Source organism: Podarcis raffonei, chromosome 4 (genome assembly GCF_027172205.1).
Source record: "Podarcis raffonei isolate rPodRaf1 chromosome 4, rPodRaf1.pri, whole genome shotgun sequence".
Classification (NCBI taxonomy): Eukaryota; Metazoa; Chordata; class Lepidosauria; order Squamata; family Lacertidae; genus Podarcis; species Podarcis raffonei.
The window spans coordinates 78,188,382-78,207,315 of record NC_070605.1 but is presented as its reverse complement, the minus strand read 5'-3'; the positions used below and the strand labels follow the sequence as shown (position 1 = coordinate 78,207,315).

The following is an 18,934-nucleotide window of genomic DNA, read 5'->3' as shown; positions in this document are numbered from 1 at the left end:
CCGACAGATGTTCCCGCTTTCCCCGGCGAAAGAGTTTCCTTTCCTTTCCAACTCCGTCATATCCTCTAGCTCAGTCACGACCTCTGCTCTAAGGGAATAATGGGACAGTCATTCTGAAGCAACCTCTCTCCAGATGCAGGCAACTGCGGATGTCATCCCAGTGGAAGGATGGGGAATCTGTGGCCCTGCAGACATTGGACAATGACTCCCATCATTTCAGACTCCAGACCTTTGGCCGTGCAGGCTGAGGCCAACAAGGTTTAAACTCCCTCTTCCCTACCCTAGCAAGAGGCACAGAAAGAGGAGATCTTTGACAACTTGTGGTGGAGGCTGTTCAGGGGAAATAAACATTCTCCACTGCGGAGAAGTATCTCAGGGCCAAACCAAACAATCCATTAACTATGTATAAAGTGCTGCTGCTGCTGTTTAAATACCTGTTGCCAACATGGAGGCCCCAATCTCATGGTGAGAGCAGTGAAATGGTAACCTTTTGCTGTCAAGAACCCAGAAGTCTGCAATCTGCACTGAAAAAACTCCCCTCACGAAGGAGATGGGAATGATGGCATTTTGCATGTATCTGTCTTTGGACTTTGCTGAATCTTGTGTTATATGAACTTACCTTTGGTGAACAATGTTACCACAGAATTGTAATATTTACTTACTTACTTACTTACTTACTTACTTACTTACTTACTTACACCTTGCCCATCTGGCTGGATTTTCTCAGTCATTCTGGGCAGCTCCCAACAGAATATGAGAAACATGATAAAACATCAAACATTTAAAACTTCCCTAAACAGGGCTGCCTTCAGATGCCTTCCAAAAGTCAGATAGTGGTTTATTTCCTTGACATCTGATGGGAAGGCGTTCCACAGGTAGGGCACCACTACTGAGAAGGCCCTCTGCCTGGTCCCCTGTAACCTCAGTTCTTGGAGAGAGGGAACCGCCAGAAGGCTCTCGGAGCTGGACCTCAGTTGGCTGAATGATGGGGGTGGAGACGCTCCTTCAGATATAGGGCCAGACCTGTTTAGGGCTTTGAAGGTAAGCACCAAGCCTTTGAATTGTGCTCGGAAACGTACTGAGAGCCAATGTAGGTCTTTCAGGACCAGTGTTATATGATCTCGGTGGCCACTCCCAGTCACCAGTCTAGTTGCCGCATTCAGGATTAGTTGCAGTTTCTGGGTCACCTTCAAAGGTAGCCCCACGTAGAACTCTTTGCAGTAGTCCAGTTGGGTCCCAGTAGTTCAGCCCCCTGCAATGTATACCCTGGCCATATGCACGACATATTGGATGATGCTGATGATAATGATGATTAGAAATGAAGTTATGCCCCTGGCATGCATACGTCATCATTAACCCATCCCACCCCCCACCCCCCGCTCTGGACAAATCATCACACGGGGTCTGTGACATGGGGCTTGGCGCATGTTCTGAACAGTAGCCAGGGATTGGTGGCTTCAGTCTCCTGCACACTCGTTTGTCCAATCCTATGACAAGGAGAGTCAGAACCAAATTATGCAAAATAAGCAAATGTAAATTTCCTTAAATCATTCGGGTTGCAGAATTCAGTTTTTTCTTTTCACAGAATTTAGGTTTCATGCAGAACATGGGTGATGCATGCCTTTTCAAAGCCTAGAACTCAGTTTGCAGGCCAGTGCTGAACACTGTGGAATATACTTTAGGCAATGCTGGTGATGGTTTGGAATCTGAGGCAGAGCTCTGCTAGTAACGGGAATACATAAAACGGCATCACTCTCGGACCTTCTGCCGCTCTGTTTGGTAGAAAGTTATTTCAGATACCTCACTGTATCTCATGAGCATATCATGAGAACAACTGTTATCCCTCAGGCAGATTTATATTTGGAAACTCTGAAGGGGGTCGTGCGCATTACACTGTTCTCCAATGCGCTGTTTACTACCTTGAAAACATCAGCAGCAATTCATCACCTCTGGAGATGAATAAGCCAGCCTCAGAGAGCGAGAGGAGCAGATACAGGCCAGAGAAGCAGAGGCAGTTCTCAGAATCTGATTTCTTGTAAAAGTTGAGGAGGGAGAGAAGGGCCAGGGTGCAAACTGTGAATACACGAAGTGACACCTCAGATGGCAGCAGTAGCAGCCAGGCATCAAAGCCAAGATTAGGCACATGTCCAAATGCAACCCTGACTTAAAAAGGGCAACAGCTGAGGCACCACAGAGACTTCCTTATGGGTGAATAAAGGAGGGATAATACATTCCTCTCTTCAAAGGGTGTGCTGGGACCTTGGGTGTCCATGGGAGGGGCAAGAGGGGCAGTTTCCTCCCCCAGGTAAACTGGACCTCCCAGGTTCCCAACTTTCATTAAAAGAGAGAGAGAAAGTTTTTAGCATTTTTAGAACCTCAATGTATCAGGCAAAATGTACTGTCACTATTCTTATTTTTGCATGTGAGAAACTAGTCTGCTTTCCCTTTCAATCTTTCAATTTGCCCTCCCACACTGGAAAAATCCATCTAGGTGCCCATGGCTGGGTCCCAGCCATGGGGACAGATCCACACCATGCATTCAAAGCAAATCTAATGCACATTTAAAGCACATTACTCCCCCCTCCCCAAGAATCCAGTGGATCTGTCCTGGGTTGCTCAGCAGGCATTGACACAATCTCACTGGCGCCATTTTCTCTCTGTTTGTTTTAGCTTTCTGGAGAGAATAGGGACATCATGATGATGATGTGACTTCTACATTCCAGGCTTGGGGGTAGTGGGTAGACTTGGAACTGAAAGGCTAAAGATTGCTCCTAATAATGATGATGATGATGATGATGATGATGATAATAATAATAATAATAATTTTTATTTATACCTTGCCCTCCCTGGCCGAGACCGGGCTCAGGGAGGCCAACACCAAATATATAATAAATTAAAAACACAAAATCAAACAATTAAATTCAAAATACAATTTGAGTCACATTTAAAATCAAAATAAAATTAAGTGGGAACCCACAAATCATAACCATAGGGGTAAGGAATTAAAAGTTAATGAAGCCCGGCCACTTGTGGTGGTCCCATACGGGCCGATAGAACGAGCCAAGGAGACCACTTACAATCTTACATTCAGGGTCCCACAGAAAGAAGGGGGTCAGACTCAGGCCAGACCAAAGGCCTGGTGGAACAGCTCTGTCTTGCAGGCCCTGTGGAAAGATGTCAAATCCTGCAGGGCCCTGGTCTCTTGCAACAGAGCGTTCCACCAGACTGGCCCAAGACATTTTCCTGCATGAAGCAGAGCCCAAATTGCTGCACTGTTCAGACAGCAAGAAGGAGGGGCAGGCGTCCTTCTTGCTGCCCAAAACGAGTCCTTTTGCTTGCTACATGGCAGGACTCAACAGTGCAATTAATCGGCTAAGGCTTTAACTAAAAATTGACCCCTAATTAATCAGTCGACTTTACAAAGAAAGCTGTGCGAACCACTATACAGCGAACCACTTTCCAGCCCTAGATTTGATGAGAAAGCAGTCAATGTTTGTCCACTCTGCTCCAGTTTCTGTGTAAAGCTAAGAGCAAAATTTGGCCTTTTCTGTCCTACTTTGTGAAGCACAGGCTACCAAATCAGACAGCGCTCAGTCACGCCAACTTGCGTAGGTCAAAATATCAAATGATGGGCTCAGCCACAGATAAGAGCTGGACACCACATTTATCGGTTTGCTAATGTTTTGCCCAGCAAAGTGCCCAAAATAGCATTGCTCTTGTCGCCCAGATAACCTCCAGTCAGAAGGCTGAACTCTTCTAATTTCATACATGGACTACGTGACTCTTGTCAAGGTGTTGGTAGGCAAGAGGACCAGGAGCTCCGAGATGGCAGGGCAAGTGGAGGTGGGAATTCTGCTGAGGTCTCTTTCTCCACTTGCAATGACTGAGTGTGCAGCTGATCCCAGAGGCTGCAAGCCTTGGATGGCTTATTCTGATGCAGCCAGATGAAGATTTGCATTACATTTTCCTAACCATATGTAACGGAGGAAGAAGAGTGAACAGATAGCCCTGTACCAGTGCTCTTAGTCTGGCACAGAAGAAGAGTTTGGATTTGATATCCCGCTTTATCACAAGGAGTCTCAAAGCGGCTAACATTCTCCTTTCCCTTCCTCCCCCACAACAAACACTCTGTGAGGTGAGTGGGGCTGAGAGACTTCAGAGAAGCGTGACTGGCCCAAGGTCACCCAGCAGCTGCATGTGGAGGAGCAGAGACCCAAAACCAGTTCACCAGATTACGAGTCTACCACTCTTAACCACTACACCACACTGGCTCAGAATAGGAAAGAGTGTGACTGGGAATACGGTCCGTACGAAGACATGTTACACACTGGTAAATTTCATCACTTTGGGCACTGAGTGAGCTCTGACTACTTTGAAACAAAATAAGGGAATTGGAGCAATAGCTGCCTCATTTAATCTCTCTGTACTCTGCTGCTTTGAGACCTTTCCCACTCAGGCCCAGATGACTTAGATCGTCTTCTTTTTAAACAACCATGAAAAGCTGCTCCAAACTAATGACATCTTATCGCATGAGCACTACTGTGCACATTGTTCATGGAAAGAAATAGACCTGAAGCAACAGGCAACAATATCAGCAAAGTGATATTCCTTAAAAGACTATTTGGTAACAACTTCTTGAAGAAGGTGGACATAAGAAACAATTTGTTAAAAATGTTATTCACTGCATTTTATCTTCATTTTGGCTGGTGGACTGAAACTACCGCTGGTTTTGATTATATCTCCACCCTCACTAAAGCCTCAAGATACAGCGTTTACAGATCTCTCCACCCGCCTCTTTTTCCTCCAGTCACTACTGATGTCCCTAAATTTCCCTTCAGTGAAGTGTGTAAAATCTGCACTGTAGACTGTCCAAATATTTGTCTGGCGTTTCGAAATGTTGTTTGGAAGAAGATGTTGACGTATCACGTCAAAAATATTCCAAGTAGAGCCTGGTAGTTATAATATCTAAGTATCTGGAAGTGTTTTGTAGCTGAGATGTCTGCTCTGGAAGTGATGCAAGAAATTGCTAGCTAGGATTAGGCATTAAGTCTTGCACAAGAAATCATTTTAGCAAGGTCATTCGAGAGAAAGGCCGATAGCATCTAATAGGAACCAGCTGCTTTTCATTTAAAACTGAGCCCCTGATAACAGCATTCCAAAAACATGTTGTACATGGCAAAGAATGTGGAGATGGGCTTGTGTCTTCCACCATGGAAGATACACCATGCAGATTCTGGGGGCAGCAGCAGTGACAGATCTCTGGTTGTCCCTCTAAGCCCCCTTTCCCCTGCCATTTCGTACTCTCGGTCTGTCCTGGACCCTCTGTACTAGCTTGCTGCTTCAGGGCAATCCCCACCAAACCATTGCACAGTTTAAAAACTCTGCTACTCCATTCCACATGGTTGTATATTTTAGGCACATTTGTAAAAGTTCTGATTAACATCTCAGTCCGCAACTAGGACAAAGGCTGCGCACACGCTATACCTTTAAAACACATTCAAAGCACATTCTTTCCCTCAGAGAATTATGGGCACTGTAGTTTGTTAAGGGTTGCTGGGTATTGTAACTCTGCACTGAGGAAACCGCAGGGACCAGAATTCTCTGAGGGGAAGAATGTACTTTGAATGTGCTTCAAAGGTATAGCATGTACACTGGAATCTCTGTACCTGCATTTCCAATGACTCAGAGACCAGTGTGGACACTGGAGCAATTGTGTCAGAGATATAGGTACATGCTTTCATTCAGTGATATTTTTTCTAGAAAAAGAGGTTCCTGAACTCACCATGAACTCTTTCTCTCAGAATGGCAATGGCGCCCACCTGAGAGGTGCCAGAACTCACCTGAGAGGTGCTGGAACTGAGTTCTGCTGAGTTTCCAGGGGGGGAGGGGAGCCCTGCTTACATTAGACATGAAAATCAGTTTGATTTATATTGCAGAAGGGGTACAGTGATGATCAGGAGTGCCATGAGGGGAAAAGGAAGTATTCAACCCTTCCCCTCAGGCAGTGATCCCATTGAAAATTGCCTCCCATTAACATTTGGAGCCAGGGAAATGGAGACTGCTCACCTGGTTGCAAATCAGAGGCCAAATAGAAGCCTGGAAGCTGAGCAGCTATTGCACTTCTTGAAGCAGAAGTGCAATGACTGGGTGCTGCTGAATCATCCACCTCTGGAAGTAACCTGTATGAATAGATAGATAAATACCATACTTTTCTGTGTATAACACGCCCCCGTGTATAAGACACCCCCTATTTTTGGAACTACAATTTAAGAAAATGACCCAGAGTTGTGGAGCTTTGTTTTGCCACAAGTTGTTGACGGGTTTTTTGGGGGGGGGAGGAATGCAGTAAATCACTAACCCGGCGGTTGCAATCGCTCGCACAGCTCGCTGACAATCGCTCGAGTCTGCAACAAGCGTCTGCCCGATTGCAAACAGTGGCAGGAAATAGCAAGCAAAATTGCCACCGCGGCAGCCAATCCACAGCAGCCCTTGACGCAGCAACCAATCAAAGACCCATTTAACGCAGCATCAGCCAATACAAAGCAACCCTTGCTGCAGCCACCAATCACACACAAAATCGCCAATGACAATCTGCAGCTAGTGGCTGCAACCAATCACCCGTCACCCCTATTCACTGCCCATGTATAAGACGCCCCCAGTTTTTAAACTTTATTTTATAGTAAAAAAACAACCCTCGTCTTATACACGGAAAAGTACAGTAGATATAGATAGATAGATGATAGATAGATAGATAGATAGATAGATAGATAGATAGATGATAGATAGATAGATAGATATAGATAGATAGATGATAGATGATGATAGATGATAGATAGATGATGATAGATAGATGATAGATAGATAGATGATAGATAGATAGATGATAGATGATAGATAGATAGATAGATAGATAGATGATAGATAGATGATAGATAGATAGATGATAGATAGATAGATAGATAGATAGATAGATATAGATAGATAGATAGATATAGATAGAGCCTAGGGCTTGCCGATCAGAAGGTCGGCAGTTTGAATCCCTGCGACACAGTGAGCTCCCGTTGCTCGGTCCCTGCTCCTGCCAACCCAGCAGTTCGAAAGCACAAAGTGCAAGTATATAAACAGGTACCGCTTCAGCAGGAAGGTAAACAGCGTTTCCGTGCACTGCTCTGGTTCACCAGAAGCAGCTTAGTCACGCTGGCCACATGACCCGGAAGCTGTACGCCGGCTCCCTCAGCCAATAAATAAAGATGAGTGCCACAACCCCAGAGTCGTCCGCGACTGGACCTAATGGTCAGGGGTCCCTTTACCTTTACCTTTTAGATAGATATTGGGTGGTATCCAACTAAACATTTCCCATAGTGCCATGAGATTTAGCTGTACAGGGAACTTCTCCACTCACTCATCCCCCCCAAATGCCCCCTGTGCTATTCCTATATCTGCTCTGGGGATTTCCCCAACTCTCCAGAGCAGGGATGTGCAGAAGGAGGAGAAGGTGGGGATGTCCCATTGCCCGGTTAAAACTCTTTGTGGAGCAGTTTAGTTGGATACCCAAGGTGGCATGCATCAACTAATCAATGACTTGAAAATGTATGTGTATTGAGCAATCTGGAGAGTCTCAGAGCCGCAAGCAGAGCACAGCAAGAGCAACAGGGAGGGGGGCGGGAACGACTGCACAGTGCAGGTAGCACTGTGCGAAACTTCTCTCCCACTCAGATCACACACACACACACATTTGTGGTAAGACTCATGCAAGAGTCATGTTCTTTCTTTGGTATGCATAGAATATAAAATCGGGACTTGCAAACCAGTTCTGTAAAGGGGGCTTTTGTAGGAGGAATAGGGAGGGGACCCCTCCCCCACCTGTCCTTTGCCTTAGGCAGCAAAATGTATAGGGCTGGTCCTGCCCGATGGGGACCTTACATACCTTATATACCTTATAAAGGGGACCTTATAAATTAGAAGCTAATTAGAAGCTTCTACATATTCCTCTTCCTCCCACCGGCCCCAGTCAGAATACGCAATGCTGTTTTGCTACTTGCCATCCACGCTAGTGGACAGAACGTGACAGAATGGGAGGCATTCGGCATAGTGATACTTACAGTAGACCTGTTGAAATCAATGGGCTTAAATTAGTCATGTTCATCAACTTCAGCAGATAGTCTGATACCATCCAATGTATCTGGGCTGTGTTTTGCTGTCTCTTCACTCAGCCACTCCGCCCCTGCACTCCAGGTATCTGTTTCCATCCTGGGCCTGGTTGTCTATGTGCATGCATTAAAAATAAATAAATTTCAGGAAGTGCACAAGAACAAGCATTATCAGCCTTACCCAGACAGTTTCCCAATGAGCGCAATGGAGGTTTATGCTTTTTTTTTTTGAGGGGAGGGGGTGATATAATATCGATAATAATAATAATAATAATAATAATTATTATTATTATTATTATTATTATTATTATTATTATTATTATACTATTAATTATTTATACCCCACACATCTGGCTGGGCTTCCCCAGCCACTCTGGGTGGCTTCCATCAAAATATTAAAATACACAAAATATTAAAATGCACATATCCATTTGGGCATTTGGTTTTATTTTTCTCTTTAAAGAAATAGTGAAATCATCCACAAGAATGATAGAGGTATTGTGCAAGACCTATGTATCTTAATTTTATTTTTTTTAAAGACCAAATGTATGCACTGTCATTAGTCTCCCAGGTAATCCCAAACAGTTTGTTGTTTCACAAGCCCCAGCTGGCATTAAATGTATACCAACAATCCCTTTAAACGATAAATAGACAAAAGCAAAAGAAGTGAAATGGTTTGCAAGCAAGCAAGCAAGCAAGCAAACAAACAAACCATTATAGACTGACATTTCTGCAGCATTTCACAACAGGGCAAGAATAGTGTTATAATCCCGGGATTTGAGAGCTTGGAGGACACTAGTCAATCTGCCTTTCTTGTTTTACTCTGCCCTTTTGGCTCATTAGTTAATGTAATTATCTGTCCTCATACTTTCCAGATATTGCAAATGCTACTCTCAGAATTTTTAAAAAATGAAGGTTTAATTCAATTAGCCTGTTTGTTCCCATTAAAATTATATTTTTAGAGTCACACTTGCATTCTAGAAATGAGGGGCATTGCCTCCATTTTTAAGATACCCTATTAGAATGGGGTGGTACTTATTTTTTAACAAACTTCAGCTATTACCAGCTTCAAATCTGTTCATAGTGGCCCACTTCAGCTTGGAATCTGCTGCACACCCCTACTGGGAACACAATTTTATGAGGGCGTTAAGAACCTTCTAGCAGAGACCTGCAACTTCTTCGCAGAACTGCAGATATACTGAGAATTATGTGACATAAGTGGCGCTGTGGTCTAAGCCTAGGACTTGCCGATCAGAAGGTCGGTGGTTCGAATGCCCACGATGGGGTGAGCTCCCGTAGCTCAGTCCCAGCTCCTGCCCACCTAGCAGTCAAGTGCAAGTAGATAAATAGGTACTGCTCCGGCAGGAAGGTAAATGGCGTTTCCGTGCGCTGCTTTGGCTCACCAAAAGTGGCTTAGTCATGCTGGCCACATGACCCAGAAGCTGTCTGTGGGCAAACGCCGGCTCCCTCAGCATATAGAGTGAGATGAGCGCGCAACCCCAGAGTCATTCGTGACTGGACCTAACGGTCAGGGGTACCTTTACCTTTACCTATACTGAGAATTACAACAGGTAAACACACGTGAAGTGCAGATTGGGGGTTGTTGAGTTGAATTGGCTCTCCTGGAGCTTAGAGAAAACTTGGCTTAGAGTTATTGCCAAAGAAGGCCAGGAACCACTGTCCCAAGGACTCTACGAAATGGCCTATATCTTGCAAGAGAGCCATATTCTTGTGAATGCAACTCATTCTTCACATTAAAAACAACAACCACACATCAGCGATAGCAACTGGTTGGCAACATTTCGCAGAAATTAAGCCTTGCTTAATTAAATAAAAATAAATTGCCTAAAAGCAGGTAAGCACGAAACTATCTAATGAAATAAATGTTCCCTTGGCCTCTAATTGCATGCAACCTCATCAAAGACTGCTGTATAAATTAATGAAAGCAAGTGGAGGACTGTGAGGAGATCACTTGAATGAAGTTTTCTGACATTTAAACTTTGTTTTGGTTTGCAACCGGTTACTTTTGCTGTCACAACCAACAGATGATTACATCCAAATGAAAACTTGTCAAGATTAATGAGGATTTAGATGGGCGGATTATGAGATGAATATAGATTTGGACCAAAGTTATTTGAGTGTGTTCTCTAAACAGAAGCTACAGAAGAAGGAACAAACAATGGAGCCAGCCTGGGAGAGCTAGAAGCAGCTGCAGAACAGAAGCTTTTATAAATCATACTATTTACAGAGGAGAGGGTGGAGAGAGAGAGAGAATGGGAGAGTAGGGATTAATAAAATTAGGACTAGAAAACTCATTCATTCTCCCAAAGTACAGAAGTTTATTCATAGGTATGTAGATGGTTGACGAAAGACAAAAGAATGTGCTTCGGGTGCATTCTTTCATATACTGGACTTCATCCAACAACAGTGTTGCGCAAAGGGAACGACTTCCACTCACACAATGGAACTTTCCCTTCTTCTCTTCCCATGTGCAGTGCTGCACTTCCATGTTTTCTCTGGAGGCTCCCCCAACTCTCTGGAGCAGTTTTTGAGTGGGGTGTGGTGGGGAGGAGAGGGAGGACATGTTGTGTTGTGTGAGCAGAAATTGTTCCACTCTTACAACGCCTTAGTTGGATTCCACCCATGTACCTGGAAGTAAGTTCTACTGAGGGACGCAGGTGGCACTGTGGGTTCAACCACAGAGCCTAGGGCTTGCCGATCAGAAGGTCGGTGGTTCGAATCCCTGCGATGGGGTGAGCTCCCATTGCTCGGTCCCTGCTTCTACCAACCTAGCAGTTCGAAAGCATGTCAAAGTGCAAGTAGATAAATAGGTACCACTCCGGCGGGAAGGTAAATGGTGTTTCCGTGCGCTGCTCTGGTTTGCCAGAAGCGGCTTAGTCATGCTGGCCACATGACCTGGAAGCTGTACACTGGCCCCCTGGCCAATAAAGCGAGATGAGCGCCGCAACCCCAGAGTCGTCCGTGACTTGACCTAATGGTCAGGGGTCCCTTTACCTTTACCTTTAAGTTCTACTGAACTCAATAGGACAATGAGTGGAGAACTTATTTCACCCTGAAGGTCACATTCCCTTGTGGGCAGCCATCTGGGAGCCACATGCGTGGTGGGTGGGGCTAGAGGCAAAAGTGGCCAAAACTATGGATATGATTCTTACCTTTAGACAGTAGGTTCCATCCCAGCCATGCAAATGGCTGTAGTTTCTACACACCTGACCCCACACCTCTCACCCTGTGAACGTATATGCCTGTGAATGTATACAAACAAATTCTCCATTGCATTTTGAACATAGGGGAGTTTGTCAGGGGAAACCTGTAGGCACTGAAAATCACAGTGCTTTGGGGTTGCGGTTGCGAGTTTTCATCTTCTCATAGCCGGACCAATACACATCCACAGACATTTGTTGACATTTTGTATACCTGCCTCTTCTGTTTTCATCCATTTTCAGATGCGGTGCACTTCGGAGGCACTTAGAAGCTCATGGAACACAGAGGGAATGGGAAGAGATGAGTACAACTTATTGTGAGAAACCAGAAGACACACAGGGAGGAGGTCTTCTAGCCGGAGATGCAATAACTAGGTATAATCAATGCAGATACTACTGCAAACCATAACTGCACAAAGATTAAGAAAGTTCTGTATGGTGTGTGAGTGGAAGCAGTGAATAGGTTCCATATTCAGGACTTAATTTCCTTGCTACTTATATAGGGCTCCCATCCAATCAAAACACCAGCCTTTATCTTAACCATAAACACTGGTGAAAAGTTCAATATTTGTCCTAGGCTGATTTGGATCGGGCTGTGAAAACCTCTAGTCCTAATCTCCTTGGGGATAGTACCAGCCATGTACGTACGCAGGAGGTTAACAATTCCTGTGAAAACCAACTCAGGTCTCATGCCCCCGTGTACAGGAGTTTGCTAGGGAGCAGCCCAAGAATTAAAAGCTGAGAAATTGTAAGGTGATGAGGAACAAAGAGCAACACAAATGCACAAGAGAACAAGCTCTATTCCAGGCATAGGCAAACTTCAGCCCTCCAGATGTTTGGGACTACAATTCCCATCATCCCTAGCTAACAGGACCACTGGTCAGGGATGATGGGAATTGTAGTCCCAAACATCTGGAGGGCCAGAGTTTGCCTATGCCTGCTCTATTCTAATGCACTGACTCCCTCCATTCATTTTAGAGGGAGAAAGTTTTTCTTCCAAACAAACACTGGGTGAAAAGTTCCCAGAACAATAGGTTGCTGACATTTCTGCATGGCACTTTCTCTTTGCCAGCTCTGTCCCTTGGAATATCATGTATTGCCCTTACCTCTTAAATCTACCAAATTAGATTAAAGGCTCAACGGCATTGCAATGCAGCGTTTAATCCGTTGTGCTCCTTGTGAGCGGCAGGATAGTGACGTCAGATTCCCACGAATACCTCTCTGGGAAGCTCCTTTCCTAGATGAAGAATGTGGTATTCAGTCGGTGCATTCTGATATAATCTTGTTATTGCTACTTATTTCAGATTGTCACCCCCCCCCTCCTGCCCTCCTCTGTGACCCAGCCTTGGGGGAAATTCACAGGCACCTGCAAGATAAGATCCCTTAACTTTCTGCTGTTAGCATGCCCAAATGCTAACTAACTGTATTGTATTAGGAAGAGAGTTCTTTCCTTCAGCAGCGGGAGGTGCTGGGACTCAAATCTGACTTCAGCCCACACCTGTTTGGCATGGCAGTCACTTGGTTTTTTTTTTAATATAACTTTTTATAAGTTTTTCTTAACATATCATTTTCAACAGTAATTAAACATACTTCTACATCTTATTCAAATTTTTTGACTTCCATCAATCCTGTCTGAAAATTTTCCAATCTAATCTCTCAGTATGCATTTCTTATCCTCCCTATTACATTTCAAACTCATAACCAATATCACTATCTTTTTATACTTTTTCGTATATTTCTCCTTACAAAACGTCTTGTAGTCCTACTAGCGTAATTTGTTGATTACAGTTGCTCTTCAAATAATTCATATACTTCTTCCAATCTTCTGTAAATCTCTGGTCCTGCAGGTTTCGAATCCTTCCTGTCATTTTGTCCAATTCTGCATAGTCCATTAATTTCGTCTGCCATTCTTCTTTCGTCGGAATTTCTTCTTGTTTCCATGCAGCCACTTGGCTTTTCATTCCAGATGTGTTAGGGCTGGTTCATTGGTGATGAGATGAAATACACTCTGCACATGTACAGAGGGTCTCTGATTTAGAAATGCTGAAGACTCCACTCAGGCCATTGTGTGGCTATGGTGTGCCCTGATTCAAACTAAACATCCTAGAGCCAAATGTGCCTTGAAAACCCATTTTCACAGCCACTAGAACACCACCCCTATGCAGTTCACTCTAGCCAAAGTTCAAAAGTGCTTACCTAATTTATTCGTTCCTTAAATTTATATCACACCATTCCTCGAAGGAGCTCAAGAAAGGGCACGTGGTTCTCTCCCAACTTGCCAAGTTGTCCTTTCACAAGCAACTGCGTGAGGGATGTTAGGCTGGAACTGGTGACTGAGTCAAGCGCACTCAGTGAGCTTTCAAAATGGGTTGGGATTTGATCTCCCCAGACCTACTCCGCCATTCCAGCCAATGCAGCACACACTAATTCTTGAGTCCCATGGACTCTGGAGAGATGTAAGGCTAAGCTAAACTCTCTCCTTGAAATAAACAAGACAATTTCACATGAGGCTGAAGGTGGCTCTTGCTTCAGCTGAATTTGTAAGTGCAAATGTAAAACCTGCTTTGCTCAGAATGGCTATTTACAACACAAGTGCCTCTCTTCTCTTTCCTCTCCCACTTCAAGAAGTTGTTGACGTAAATAGCAAGAGAAGTTTAAAGGCCACTTGAAGGTCGTATGAGACATAACCTGTACAACGTCCCATTCGCATAAAGCGAGGTATGAGTATCTTTCTCTAAACCAGTGTTACTCAAGCTTGGCTCCCAGCTGTTGTTGGACTACAACTCCCATCATCCCTGGCTAGCAGGACCAGTGGTAACAGATGATAGGAGTTGTAGTCTAACAAGAGCTGGTGACCCAAGTTTGAGAAACACTGTAAAACATACACTGAATTGGGGGGGGGACTGAAACCTCTGCCTGCCCTATACTTCAGACCATTGAGCCAAGCTGTTACCCCATGTTACTTTCATCCTGTTAAACTTTTGTTTTGTGGTGGTTTGGTGACAAAATGCAAATCAACAAATCTGTTCTGATCTGATCCAAGCACTTTTCTCTGTCTGTCTCCCGTAGGAAAGGGCGAATCTGTCAATCCTGGTTTTGCTCAGGTTCTCGTTTCCCAGTTCTCCGCATTTCTGCTTCCACTGGCATTTTAAAACAAGAACACAAGTCCCATTGAAAATTCAGCAGCATTATCGTGCAATTTTCTCCTGACACACATGTTTTTGTAAAGCAATCTCCCCTTTAATAATGCATTTTGTGTGCTGTTTTCACTAACACACACACATATTTCTGTGCACACGTCACCCTAGTATATGCATGGTTGTGCATATGCATTATTGTATACGTTACCAGGCTGGAGAATTGCAGCGCAAAGGGGTTCTGAGGATCATCTAGTCCAACCCTCTGCAATGCAGGAACATGCAGCTGTCCCATATGGGAATCGAACCTGCAACCTTGGCGTTATCAGCACCACGCTCTAACCGAGTGAGCTGTTGTTGTGTTTCAGTTCTGTATTGTTTCGGAAAGGGTGAATTATGTAGCTGTGCATAGCAATGTGAACTGGATCAAATGTATTCCCCATCCCTGATCTCCAGTTCTTTCCCACTATTTGAATTGGGAAAAGGGGAAGAGCTTGGACCACAAAACTGATGGAAGGGAAAACACAGGAGGAGAAGTGATGTCTCTCTCCCCCCGCCACCCCCACCCCCACTTTATATATGGATGGGGCAGATGTGCGAAAAGACAACACATGGAAAGCATCCAGCTGCCATTGTCACTTCTAGTATGGCCCTACATCTCATGTGTTAATTGATAACCAAGCGTACCCATATTTCACCCTGTTGGACACTGCCACCTAGTGGTAACCAGGAAGAACTGCACTTCCTGTCTACTTTGCTTGCAGTTCCTGTTGGCCTTACCAATGCATCCTCATTACTCATCTGGACTAGATTTCGAGGGCTATTCGTGAATCTTTGGAGTGTCTTGGAAGCAAGCCCCCCAATGATTTTGCTGGGACTTTCCCCCAACAAATTGTGCCTCGGATTGCAGCTTTCAAAGTGCTTAACTTTTCACCTAACTGGTTAAGGAGATCAGGGCTGTGGGCACATTTCCATTTGGAAAGGATTGCCTTAAATGAGCCTAGCGACTCATTATCTGATGGACACCCGATATTATTAGACTCAGAAGAAAGTGGACCGCCAGATATTTGCACAAATGAAAAAGCAACCTTGGCTTATCAATATAAACGTAGAAACACATTTAGGAGAAAACAGACAGCTGAATATTTTCCCCAGGTTTAAGAGAGAATTGCTATCAGTTAATTGCACAATGCCGTTTAACACGCTAGGCCATCAATAAGAATTGTAATGCACTGTGCTGGGAATGTGGCAGGAGAAAGGTGATTCTTTTAGTTACTTGTGGTCATGTAAGAGTACACAAAGTTTCTGGAATCAGGTCCTTTCCATGATTAATAATATTTTGAAGTTCAGAAATAGATTCTGGGTAGCCACTGATGCATCACTGCCCCCCACCTGAAATAAAGAGTAGATAATTACCTATAGAGCAGAGTTGGACCCAATAGCTCATTCCAAAGGAGGAGCAAAGGAATGTACCATGATAGCTCTTCAGGTAAAGGACAGTCAAACAGGACACATGGCCAGCCTGTTGAGGCCCTAATTATTTTTGTTGACCAATTAGAAAGGATCAGTACCCACAGAGAAAGAAGCAATTTTGTTCTATCTGATTGACCCCAGTATAGCTTATTTACGTGTCAAGACCCCGAGCCTCCCTCTTATGTCGAACACCTGGACACAGTATTTTAGGTTAATGAGCAAATAAAGGCCACAACTTTATTGGTTACAGAATGTGAGTGGTATTGGCTTGGGCATTGGAATTGAACCGACTATATCTGACTCCTGCCCGCCATGCAGGTAGTCCAGTAAGGGTCAACCACCAACAGGGGTAGCCCTGTTGATGTACATCAACTAAGAGCTCCCCCAGGGTCCCTGATGGGGTCGTGGCATGGCCCTAGCTCCTACCTGGGCTTTGGACAAGATCCACACACCCAGATCCCTTTAATGGAATAGCCTTAAATTGGAGGGGCAGGTGGTTGTCAGGAGCTCGTCCTACTCTCAAGTAGGACCCTGGCAGAGACACATGCCCGACTGGCATGTTCTCTCCCTCTTCGTCTATTGTTTGGGAGCTTCAAAAGCTTTCTTCTGCCCAAACATCACAGGGACTGATGCCAACAGACATCGGCACACTTAGGGATCCGCAGAGTCTTCGCAGTTTGCGTAACAGACCTCAGCAACTCAGCATTTTGGCTAATCTACTTTATTTACATGTAAACACACACGGAGCACTGCAACGTGGCTCCCTCTTTCTCTAGCATCAGACAGCAAAGAGAAAAAGAACAAAGGACAATAGTCCCACTTTACGGAACACAGTAACACAAACATCCTGTCTCCGTCACTTCCCACTCTGTGGAGTCAAAACATACAGTCATGTGATAGACAAAAATCCCATGACTGCAGTCATGGAGCAGGAATTCTAACATCAATGGCCACAACCTCCCCTCCTCTCAACCAGGCTTTACCAATGCCTAACTGCCAAACCTTACAAAAGTTATGATGATTGCTACGAGGTAGGCGAAAACCAAATGGCTGGTGCCAATTTGCCAAGCCAAGTGGGAAAATTCCTACCAGACCCCTTCAACTAGGCGACCAATCAAGGTCCATAGCAAGGCCAAGATGATGAACACTTAAAAGAGGGCGGGAGGGCGGGAGAGCCGCGGAAGCAGGAAACAAGAAGGGAATCTTCCTGGCCGCGCAGCTGCTTAGATTCGCTAAGCCACGCCCGCCGGCCAACCATATTGGTTGGCTGGGGGCTGTGACGCGGCAGGAAGTCCCCCATGATGCAGGGCTTAGCCACACCACTGCTGGGTGTGGGAGACCACATGGTCTGTCCGCAACACCGCCCCACAAGGACGTGGAGTGGCTTTGGTAGAGCACAAGACTCTTCTTTGTCTTTTAACCTCATAGCAGCTACAGGGCCCCCCAATCCAAATGGGGTCCAAGGCATGGAGGAAGGTATTTTTTAACCCTTTGGCTGCTGAAAAATCCCTCCTAGAGATGCTATTTGTAGCACATGGCAGCTTAGCGAGTAAACAGCAGCTTGGGAGATTTTTATTTTGCTGGAAACAGCAGGGGTAAGGATTAATATCTCCTCCCTTTGCACCATTGCCCTGATCTGGATCAGCTACAGCTAGGTTTAAAAAAGAAGAAAAGAATCCCAAGTACCGGGTGCCCAGACAACCTCACATCTCGTTTGACCCTTTGTAGATAAACTATATAGCACATTACAAACTAGATCATGCGCCTGATGAAGCAGTTCATAAAAGCTTATGCGGCAATAAATCGGACAGTCTTTAAACTGCCTCGGGACTCATTGTTTGTACAACTGTCCATATATGCAGAGATACAAGCGTGGCTGCCTCTGGGAAAGAAACTGTAGGGCTGCTCTAACTGGGACCAAGGCCATCCTTTCCGCGGCAGACCTGTGCTCCTGTTCACGGCGATTCCTTAAAAGGCAAGCCCTTCGCAGAGATGCTGTTGGCTCTTATCTCCCAGGACGGCTGCTTCTTTGGAGATATTGTATTTATAGCTCATCTGGCAAACGAACTCTTGACAGTCTAATTGCTAAATACATAGTTTGGGTAATCCAATAAAGGAATAAGCCTCAGTACCGGCCTTTTGTCTCCTCATTCGCTGACTGGGACACGCAGGCACCGTTCAGCAAGGTAAGAGTAACAAGAGCATGTCTACATATCTTTTCCAGCTACCCTTCAATCTTGCTGCTACAAGGAGAACGGGGCTTAAGGGAATCTTGGTATATTTTTCTTTCGAACCCTAAGGAACACCAGCGTGCACAAGATGTTTTAGTTGCTTCTCGCAGACAGAAGCCAGATAGCCTGTTGGCCTGATTCCCCTCTGATGAACTTTGCTTGCTTTCGTGTTGCTGTGGGACGACAAGAGCTATCTCAGTTGCGGTTCATGCCTCATCATGTTTTTGCTGCATGTGTAAAGGAACTGACAAATTCGACTCAGTTCACATTTAAAGCCAAACCTGCCTAAATTCACATTGCATTAAACAATGTGAGAAATGAGACGTCCTTTGAAATTCACACTTACCTGATTTTTTTCAGGGCGGTTCTCCTGCCATGTCATGTGTCCCAAAACTGTGAATAGAAATGTGCATATTAGTAGCAACTTGTGCTAGCGACTTTTCTTTGTTATTCTTTTTAAAGGAAAAAAATGCAGATTGCTGCAAAAAAAGTGGAGGACTGAATTTAGAATTAGCAAAATGAGAAACAGAGTGAAACTGAAATCGACATATTCACCCATCTCTGTTACTCTAATTTAATTTACTTCAGTGTGTTGAAAGACATCAGCTTCATCACCAATCACAGACTAATTTGCCAGGCAAATGAGGTTACCCAGTATAATTATATACATACTGTATGGGTGGGTGTGGGTTTCCATTATTTCTATCCCAATTTTCAAAAAG

At 44.6% G+C, this 18,934-nt stretch overlaps 1 protein-coding gene across 2 annotated transcripts in view; it reads left to right on the top strand.

Annotated features, from left to right (window-relative positions):
- The first annotated feature begins 17,977 nt into the window (after positions 1–17,977).
- The window catches only part of FHL2 (four and a half LIM domains 2), a 34,309-nt gene continuing 33,352 nt past the window's right edge, over positions 17,978–18,934 (top strand). The window contains exon 1 of one of the 2 annotated variants that reach the window (XM_053384253.1): positions 17,978–18,167. The gene's annotated coding sequence lies outside the window, so the exon portion shown is untranslated. The remainder of the gene's footprint in view (positions 18,168–18,934) is intronic. The other variant, XM_053384257.1, reaches the window with a different exon arrangement.